Genomic DNA, 7107 nt, shown 5'->3' on the forward strand with positions numbered 1-7107 from the left:
GAAGGACTGGTATGAAGAGTATGCTGGTATGAGGTGGTAAAAGACTTTGTTGCAGCTTGATAGTCTGGAGAGTGCTGTGGCAGTCTACGCCTGAGCCCTGCAGACCCTGGTCTTGGAGCTGGGAGAGGTTTAGCCTGCCAAAGGAAGACATTGACCCCATCCCTGCCTTGCACATCTATCCAGCACCCCTTTACTCACCCCACCGCTAGCGTGTGGCCTGGGGGAGGTGTGAAGTCCCTTTCCTGGTGTGGCATAATGAAATGAATGATAAAAGAATCTCTTCTTGCCTTCACTTCTGCTCCCTGCAAGGTTTTAATCCGCATTCCCCTTCAACCAACAGCAGAGCCAGAGAGGCACTACTCACTTCTCGTGCATCAAAGCCTCCAGCCTAAATCCCCGCTGTTTGTTTCCGAACTAGCCGACCTTTTAGCTAAGCTGGGTTCGTTTTAATATATTTTGTATGTGTGTGCCTGTGGCTTAAAAAGGAAAAGAATCATGGAGACCAGGAGATGCCTGATCTCAAATGTTACAGCAAGGCATTTACTTAAAATATTGCAGGAAAATGTCACCCCAAGACCTCATCTATTAAAACTGCCTGGACTTTGAGCTGAGCATCCCACAGTGCCCAAGATGTGAGGTCCACAGGTTGTCTCACTCCCTTCTGTGTTGACCCAAGTGTTTTTCATCTTTGCTTTTTCCAGGTACAACTGGGAACCAGTAGGAATTTTTCGTATTAATACTATTCCCATCTGATTTTTGCCAGGTGGGATTTTTCAAAAGGGCATGGAAAGCAGCAGAGAGAAAGCTCTGCAAGAGGCGGGTGCTAAGGGACAGCATCAACCTTCTTCCCACTGAGGTCCGAGCACCAGTCCCAAATACCTATTAGAGCAGGTTCTCGAGTCAGGTAATTCTGCACTGGTTCAAGCCTTTAAAATCAGTTCCCAGTGGACTCACTATAGACAGACTCCCTAAAAGTCAGGATTGTCTAAGGTGGGCTGGGAAGGTAAAGTCCTGGGGTGTACAGGGCTTTTTTAAGGATGCTACATTTGTAAAACAAGGAAGTAAAGGAGAAAGGGCTGACAGAAAAAGGAACATGTATCAGCTTTGTTAATGATAGTATTGACTGTATCATTACTTACAGGCATGGAAGTGCATCCCTTTCTACACTCAATATACCACAAAATAAAGTATTGCTAGATTGGATGAGCAATAAAAGATTCCCGACAGCTGCATGCTATTTACTACCTTTGGCTGAACTGATTTCAGGAGAGTATTTTAAATTGAAACAGTTGATACATGGGATATTTATTGCCTCTGATGTTCATAGCAAAGTAACCTGCTGAGACTCTGCAGTGTGAGCACATCAGTGTGTGGGCTGGCAAAGCACACAGACCATACCCAGAGCAGAGCAATGATCACACCCCCCACCATTTGTGTCCCTGGGCAGTTTGTTTTTTTAAAAAAAGGCAACCCAAAAAGCAGAACACACTGGGATGTGTATGATGATATTCATAAGAAAATTACCCTGAAGAAGGATCAATCTCTGGGAAGGGACAGCTGGGAAACGAGATGTCCAGACACCTCTTACAGGTCCCATCTTCTGTGTGCTGCATGGTTAAATTCAGTCCTTTGCTTTGGCAAAACTCCTTTAAAGTTAACAAATATACCGAAATATTTGCCTCAAACAGAGGAGACTGGTACCTCAGCTGGGCATGCACAGGAGGTATCAGCTGCTTTAGAGATAAAGTAGGTTTTGGGTCCCCCGAGTTGTTACTGCAACAAGCCCAAATCGGATTCCTCATGGCAATAAAATGTACTTTATCTTCATAACTGCAATATAAAGTGTTTAACGCATAGGCAGCTGTGCTCACACACTGCACACAGGGTTTCCCTTAGTAAATCTGTTTTATTCCAGCAACAAACAAAAAGAGGAGGGACAGAGGAGTTCAAAGGGAGAGTTTGTGCCTGCTGCAGCTGGGAGACTCTCAGTGCACATGTAGACGGGCAGTTACTCTACTTCTAAAGGATTTCATTTGCTTTTGCAGCCCTGGCTCTCCGGAGCCTCAGTGGCTCTGCCAGGGATGCTTCCAACAGCTCCGCGCAGCGGTGCTGGCTCGGAGCGCAGCCCTCGCTGCTGGGGAGCACGCCAGCTCCAGCTCCAGCTCAGCATCGTCCCTTCTCCCCATACACAGCACCGACACTTCTCAGGAAATCTCAGGAGGCACAGATTAACCTAATTTTCTCACTTCCCCTCACCAACTCCCAGTAATTTCTGTTGTTTTTCAAAACTTCAGCATGCCTGGCAATTTTGAAATGCAAACGAAAAAGCAGTGCAGTAAAAATCCCTGGCAGCCAAACACTCTTCATTGCCTTTCCCCAGTGACCTTCCCATACATTTGAAATGCTCCCAAGTCCTTATTAAATGCCTTGGATTTCAGGAAACACAGAAAGCACCGGACATGCTTTGTGCTCTTTCCTAGTGAGTCTTTTTATTAAATGCTGGAAATACCACGGGCTGGTAGGGCTTTCTTCTTGCCCTTATGTCACCTAACAACATGACATTAGTTCAGACACCCCTCTCTGCCTTGGTCCCTTAGACCCAGAAAGGCCCTTTCCTTACGCTGGGGAGACCAGGGCTGCAGGGTGTAGCAGGGTCAGCACCAGGGAGGTTCCCAGCGGAAATTTTCCTGGGACACCCTACACTGGCTTTGAGTCACTCCGCACTGCTTCAGCAAACTTGAAAATTTGGCACTTTGATGTCTTCCAAAGCACATTGTGACCTGCTGTAAATACATATTATGTGTCCTGCAATCTGGCTGGTTCCTGCTATTCTTCCCTTTAAGAGCCCATATCCTCCCATTTTTTGCAGCGCAGGCACCCTGGGTTTGCCTGAGCCTGGGCTGCTCCCGAGCCCATGCTGGCACCCCTCGCACTGTGCGAGGAGAGGATGCTAACACTGGTCTGCAGCCTCTGAGAGTGATGAGAAGGTCTGTCCTGGTCATCACCAGGAGGAAGAACCGGTGGCTGCAGCGGCTCCTGAGCTCCATCACTGCCAGTGCGGACACGGGTGCTGTGCAGCCGCCTGGGCACAGCCCGACCCCAGCGCGGAGAAATCCCATTGTGTCCTGCTGCTCCCTCCGTGACCTGGCCGCAGGACCTGCTGCCCCGATGGTGAATGTGAGCCTGGGAGAAGGGTTTGTTCACTGCTGTGGCCAGGGGACAGTCGGGAACACTCCTCCGTGGGCTCACCTGGGGACCTTTCTTTCCTCTGCTGAGGTGTCCCGCAGAGCCCAGCGGATCTGCAGAGGCACAGCCGGACACCCCCAAACTGCAATCTCACACCTCCAGCCTTGCTGATTTTCGTCCTTCCCTTTGCCAGGCTGACCCAGAGGATTTCTCAGTTGGAGCATCTTGGCCCAGAGAAGACAAAACCAGTTTGAACTCCGTTAGAGTGTGCAGGGAGCCCCTGGGGAAGGATTTTCTTTTCCTTCTCCTGTTATGGCTCGGTGGTTGTTGCAGCCATCCTGAGGGAAAGGGCTCCCACGCTGCGGCAACAGCCCCGGCCCCAGGCTGTAACCTAGAGCAGCCCTGGGACTGCTCTAAATTAAATTGTATGAAAACAGCCAAAGGAGGAAGTAGGAGAAAAATGAAAACAACAACAACAAAATAATTACAGAAAACAGTCAGGGAGGCTAATTCAGTTCAGACTGCATTAGAGGGAGCTCATTCGGTGCCTTTCAGCATGATACTGGGGCTTGACTGTAGTTGCATTTAGTGCCTGGGATATTTTTTTTTTTTTTTTTGTAGATCTGAACAGAGCTGTCTGGGGAACTGCAGGTATTGAAGAAACTTGGGAAAAAAAATCCCAGCTTGTGTGAAATAAATCTTCAGTTGATTTAGTGGAAAGATGTTTACTGAGAAGTCGTCTCTGGACAATAGCTATCTTGCTAAACTTTCTCATAAATCACAAACAAACCTTCTGACTACAAGGACAAATATTTCTAGCCGTTTCATTGTTAAAAAAGAAGCGATTCTTTGCATTGTAAAGCAAACAATGCCTGCTTTTGCAGCGTGTTCGTTTTGCTTCTAGAGAGTTTCCCGCTGCACTTCTTGTTCTGTCTAAACTGCAAATGTCTTTTCAAAACATAATGCCAAAGCAAAAGGGTGATCCTATGGTATCTGCTGGAATTGATTATTTGCTCCTCAGGGCATGCTGCTGTAGCTGTGTGATGAGGGAAGGCTTCTCTTGTGGAACGCTCTTCCAGATGGTGCAAAGAAAATATGGTCCAAGCTTTTCCTTAGGTTTTTCTGGAATGACTTCTGAAGAAGACAGTCTACCTCTTGTCTTGAAATCAAGAGTCCTTCACTGATGCAAAGGCCATGTAAAACAACAGCTTGTTTCTAGCTCAGACTTTGTAGCGTTTAGAGCCTTCACGAGGAGCCTTACCCAGCCGCAGTCTGGTGCAGTCTAATATCGCTGAAAAGCCATAGGGATGGGTCAGGCTTAATGCGGTGGGCAGGCTTACTTGGGGCAGGAGGGAAGGGAAATGCATGAACATATTTCATCCCAAAACATACTCCACTAGCAGTAATTAATTACTGTTTATGTACCTCTAAAAAACATGGAAATATGGAGATCTCATACATACTGGAGAGATTTTAAAGGGGGGTATTATGGAGGGGTAGGGTTATAACCAAAGAAATCTTGAGTATTGCTGGAGACACCCAGTAGATGTATATGCAAGGCATATTCCCAGCTCATGTAACAGTTTTTCTCTTTTGCTCACAAAGCTCATGCATGGCTGGATGTTGAAACCAAAATCAGTTCTCTTTTAGTGCAGTACGTGACTTTACAGCAAAATAGGAAAAGCTGCCCACCCAGCCTTGAATCCCGGTCTGAGTGCTGGAGGAAAAAGTTTAGAAAATTATTTGGGTAGAAGGATGCATTCATACAAGAAATTGCTGAACATCAGCAAAGCCACACTGGTGACAAAGATGTGAAATAGGTTAGAAAATTTAGATGGAGTCCTTCTCCCTCAGTAATGATAATTTCATCAAAGAAAGTCATATTTCACTACATGGTAAGCACAGAAGTAATGATGACGGTAACTGCCACAAAAACAGCTGTGAGATGAACTGGCAGACATCTGAACCGAGTTCAATTAACAAAAAAAGATTTCTTTAAATGATTTGATTCGCCAGAATTTGCTCTGATCTTTCAACCAATCCTTCAACACGTTTTGCATGCACCGGTCAGCTTGGCACGGGTGCTGTGTGAGGTGGTGGTGCGGAGGGACACTCAGCCTTTGCCTTTCTTGGGGTGTGCTGCAAGATGAGGGGCTTCACCTCAGTGCAAGGACAAATGTTCCTCTGCCGGTGAGGAACAAGGAGAAGCAGAACCTATGGAATTCAAGAATTGAAATCCAACAGCCAAGCTGAAGTCAGCATGGCAGAATCTGTCCCCATTTCATTTGCACAAGTTGTAATTTCAGAGGGCAGAAGAGCACATGCGACGCTTTCTTTCACCTCTACCATTTTTGTGAAACAAGGCCAAGGCTTGGAAATGCTTGTCCAGTGTTTGGGGCGTATAATATGTGGCATATAATAAAATGTAGGGATTTTGACCATAAATGTCAGGAGGTATTTGAAAAGATTTTTAGGAGTTCTTCATCTGTTGTCTCCAAAGAGCTTGTCTTGAGGGATGTCTCATTTGGCTGTCTAGCTAGAGAAACAGAGGCACCAGAGATATTTCAGGGGTGGATCACAGCTGGGAGAATAACAAGCTAACAGCATCTGGTGAGCCTCTGAAATGATAGGGAAATGAGCTGAGCCAGCAGCAAGTCCTAAATGCATCCTTGCGAGGCCTTACGTCTGCATGCGTTAGAAAGCCTTGTAGTTCCCACTTGCTTGTATCTATACCTTAATGGAGATCTCCACTTTCCAGAAGCCTCCCCCCACCCAGGACCTTAGAAATATGTCCCTGCTCTGTTAGACTGTCTGCTTTCCTTGATAAGAATGCAAACACATTTGATTACCAGCCTAATATACTAGACAGAAGAAGACATTGATAATTTGCCATGTAAAGAGATTTGAGAATATACTTGAAAAAGGGCAGACTTACGAGAAATAAAATACACATCCTGTTGCCATATGAGGAGACCGCTTTATCTGTTCATCTTTTATTGGAATAAAAGGGCATTTGTAGGCATTGAGTTAGCTGCATGACATGTCTCAGGCTGAGCCCCAAGCGGCATAAAAAGAAACATTTTGATCAACTGCACTTTTACTTCAAGATTTAAAAGGGATTATGTGAAAAGGCAACTTTACCTGTTTAAGCAAACTGGTTTAGAGCAGATTTTGGACATAGAGCAGATAGAGACAGCAGGTGTGCATATCCCACCCTCACCCAGCAGCCAGCCCACCACCCAACCCAGCTGCAGGGTTCTGTCCCAGCAGGACCCTTCCCTCCTGCTGCCCGCGAGGAGAACTGACCCAGGACGTTTAGCACATAGCTCTGCTTTAGCTTCTGCAGTGGCAGTTCGCAGCTTTATCTTGCCTTTGTCAAAGCTCTGAGACTGGTAGAAGAAGACAGCTGAAGACAGGGAGTCCAAGTGGGTGCTTTCGTTTGATGGGTGATCCTAATCCTGTTCTGGTTTCTGAATTTAATCACAGGGGTTTGGGGAGGAAGGATGCTCCTAATCCAGGAGAGGTGCAGTAGTCTCATGTTCAGTTCCTGATGGTTTGAGTTTCTTCTTCTAGTCAGCTAGAGAGGCTGAAGGAAGATTTTGTATAGATTCTTAATTTGCCTAATTGCCGACTTCTTTGCAAGGTGATGCTCATGGAGGACTCTGAAGGCAAGCTATTTTTGCTCTTCATTTAACTCTCCTAAGCCATTAGCAACTGAGAAGTTGTGATTAGTGCTGCGAGTTCTCCTGTGAAACAGTTATCCAGTGAATCACTCTTCACTGACAAGCCTCTGCCCACCTTCCCACCAGCCTCACCATGTGATAGCCTACCATTAGAACTCCTCCAGGGACCACTTATTTCACAAAGACAAGCCTTTTCTTCCTCTCCTACCTGGTAGGGAGCTGCTCTGCTCAGATCTGT

Source organism: Falco peregrinus, chromosome 9, assembly GCF_023634155.1.
Source record: "Falco peregrinus isolate bFalPer1 chromosome 9, bFalPer1.pri, whole genome shotgun sequence".
In the NCBI taxonomy this organism is placed as follows: domain Eukaryota; kingdom Metazoa; phylum Chordata; class Aves; order Falconiformes; family Falconidae; genus Falco; species Falco peregrinus.